This window comes from Fukomys damarensis, unplaced genomic scaffold, assembly GCF_012274545.1.
Source record: "Fukomys damarensis isolate Sample0158 unplaced genomic scaffold, DMR_v1.0_HiC HiC_scaffold_22, whole genome shotgun sequence".
In the NCBI taxonomy this organism is placed as follows: domain Eukaryota; kingdom Metazoa; phylum Chordata; class Mammalia; order Rodentia; family Bathyergidae; genus Fukomys; species Fukomys damarensis.
In genome coordinates this window covers 26,813,835-26,817,127 of record NW_022900934.1, presented here as the reverse complement: position 1 = coordinate 26,817,127, position 3,293 = coordinate 26,813,835, and the positions used below count along the sequence as shown (strand labels likewise).

The 3,293-nt window shown below is 35.1% G+C and overlaps 1 protein-coding gene and 1 pseudogene across 1 annotated transcript in view; both read right to left on the bottom strand.

The window, feature by feature from the left end:
* Nucleotides 1-3,293, bottom strand: part of LOC104873952 (beta-defensin 119) — a 34,500-nt gene that overhangs the window by 25,273 nt on the left and 5,934 nt on the right. The window lies entirely within an intron of this gene.
* The window catches only part of LOC117287251, a 24,034-nt pseudogene that overhangs the window by 20,476 nt on the left and 265 nt on the right, over nt 1-3,293 (bottom strand).

Here is a 3,293-nt window from a genome sequence, read left to right as displayed (position 1 = left end):
AAAAAAAAAAAAAAAAAAAAAAAAACACTCGAGATAGGTTTACTAAATCAATCAAATCTAGATTAAGTATATAACATGTAGATAGTACTTTCCTAGATATCAGGAACACAGAACAGAGTAGGGTATTGTCATCTCACAGACAGCCATACTGCACTAGGAAAAAATATGACCACAGTCATAGCTCATAGGAGCAAAAGTCTATTTCCCATTCATATGTGTGACCATGGCAGGTTTGCGGGCAATGATACTCCACATCTTCTTACTGTAAACCCTGACTGAATGAATAGTTGTGCAGTTGTTATTGATCACACTGGCAGAGGAAATGAGAGCTCTACAGAGACTTGAGACTTGGACTGGCCATTATTTTTCCTGACCTTGGAAGTCATGTGTAGTTAGCACTCAACTCACTGTCTACAGCGATGACATGGATAGGGCTGGGGATTTAACTCAGTGGTTCCACTGCCTGCCTTGCAAGTGCAAAGTCCCGAGTTTGATCACCAAAACAAACAGTGACATTGTCCCATCCAACCACGAGAGGAGAGGGCCAAAAGTGCAATCCTAAACAGGCTCACCACACAGAAAACCAGAATTATCAAAACAACAACAGATAAATGTTAGCAAGTGCAGAGAAATTGGAAGTTTTGCGCACACTGAGTGAGAATATAAAATGATATGACTATAGAAAATGCCCTGGGGTTTTCTCAAAAATTTCAAAATAGAAATACTCTATCATCCAACAATTGCACTTCGGGGTATATATCCAAATGAACTGAAATCAGTATCTCAAAGAGATATTGTATCAACCCATGCTTATGGGAGCATTATTTACAATAGCCAAAATGTGGAAGCAAGCTAAATGTGCATCAACAAATGAATAAATAAAGGAAACATGGTATATACAATATAATACTAGTTAGCCTTCAAAGGAAATAAATTCTACAATATGCAAAGACATAAATAAACCTTGAGGACACTATCTAAGTGAAATAAACCTGTCAGTCACATAATTCCATTACATGAAGTATATAAATAGTAAAATTTATATAAATAAAGATTGGCACAGTGGATTTTGGAGGCTGGGGGAGGGGAAATGAGTTACTAATCAATAGACATAAATTTTCAATTAAGCAACACGTATAAGTTCTAGAGTTTAGTTGTACAACAGTCAACTCACTTTAAGTATTACTCACTTAAAAATTTGTTAAAGCAGCAGATCTCATGTGAATGCTCTCATCATATATAAAAACTTTTAACAGAGAATACATGAATCTGGAATATTTGATGAACAACATTAATAATTACCAAATATATTCTTTCAGTGGTCAGGCAGAATGGTCGTATTTGTTAAAATACAAAAATAGGCTGTATTGAACCAAAATTTATATATCAGCAAAACAATCCTGCAGTAAACAGGAAAGAGTTCATGAAGGACCTTCTCTAAGCCTGGGAAGAAAACAGATTTCAGAGAAATGGTGCAGAAAGGAAAAGTTTTCCAGGAAGTAGAGCAGTGTGATCACAGAAGGTGTAGTGAGAATGCTTAGAAGCCATTTGGAAAAAAACAGATACACTGCCTGGCTAAGCTACCTGAGTTCCTGTACCATATAATGTGGAGAAATTGCGCAGAGATAAGATTTTCAAAGTCTTGTTTGCAAATAGAAGACACTTAAACTAGCGTCTCAGGTCAAAATCAGGGAACTGGGGGAGGCTAAAATGGCAGGGGCAATTTGTGTCCTCCCTCTGCACACTAAGCAGAGTAGTCCATGTTGATCTGTTTGATTCATCAAGTTTCCTGTGAGTCTTGATTTTAAAAAAAAGTTATGCTTCTCTAGTTATTTTGAAATATGTAACCAGAGGAGCAGAGAACTTACCTGATTTTATCATCACACATTGTATACATGTATTAAATTATAACACTACACATATGTGTAAGTACGAATATTATGTCAATTAAAAAACAATTTAATTAAAAAATAAAAACTATCTCCTGCCTTTTTTAAGTCTGAATTTCTCCAGTTTTATAAATTCAGAACTGTTTTTTAAAGTTTTTGAGCATAGAGTCTTAGTCACATCAGATAGGTATCAAAAGTTCCCTCTAAATATCCTTTGCCTCTCTCTTAAAATACTTCCAGCAATGGATAATCAGCACATGTTAATGGAGTACATTCCACCATTAGAACCCTCTAATTCTTAGGAAGTTATTTCTACCAAGCCATAATTTACCTTTCTAGAACATATAATTCTGTCTTTTAACAGCAATAGACAATGAATCTAAAAGCATTTCTGTATAAAATACTTGAAGACAGCTATTATAGATTGGGTTGGTCTTTTCTTCTCCAAGCTCATGACCCCAAGTTTCTTCTTCCCACTTTCAAAGTAGAGCAACATGTTCTCTCACACTGAAGGTGAGATCTCTCTGCCTAAAGTTTATCTGGTTCCTCTTCCCTTTTCTGAGTAGGAAAATTGGTCTCAAGTAAATACCTGAAAGAGGATGCTTTAAGAGGGATATGGCCTTCCTCCAAAGTAGAAAAGAAACATTAGGAAGGAAAAAAAATGAGAAAAATAAAAACAATAGAGAAAATACAAGAAAACAAGAGAATCATCCAGGGAGCTCACCATTTGAAAAATGGTAATTCCAGAAATGTGAAACAGAAAAAGCAAAACGGCAGAGGAGCATCAAAAAAAAGCTCTTATAATTGAATGATATGTGTCCACATTGAAAAGACAGCAAAATTTATTTAAATAACACCACATGCAATTTAGAATTATCATTATGAAATTTTAAAACCTTAAAGACAAAGACAATATCTTAAAAGTTTTCAGAGAGAAATAACAAGTCACATACAAGAATTAGAATGTATTTCAATTTTCACATAGTGACACTAAAATTGAAAGACAGTGGTGCAATGCCTTCAAAACTGTGAGATAAATTCATTTCCAAAATTGATCAATCAAGCAACTAAGTTTGAAGTTTGTACATTGAAGTCAAACATTTTCAGGAAGCTACCAGGAGATGCACTGTCCAAATTAGAGAGTAAGTCAAGAAAGCAAAGCAATTCATCTCAAGAGAAAAACCAAAGAGAAGCCACAGACAGTATGAATGGAGATCCAAGATAGTATCAGGTCACCAGGTGTGGAAGCAATACTTTCCTAGGCCATGGATAAAAGCAATGACAATAGCTACCTCTCAGTCTGACTTGAGGAAATATGTAGGGATTTAGCTCAGTGATTCTGCCACCTGCCTCACAAGCACAAGGACCAAAGTTTGATCCTGGGTACAAAAAAAAAAAAAAAAA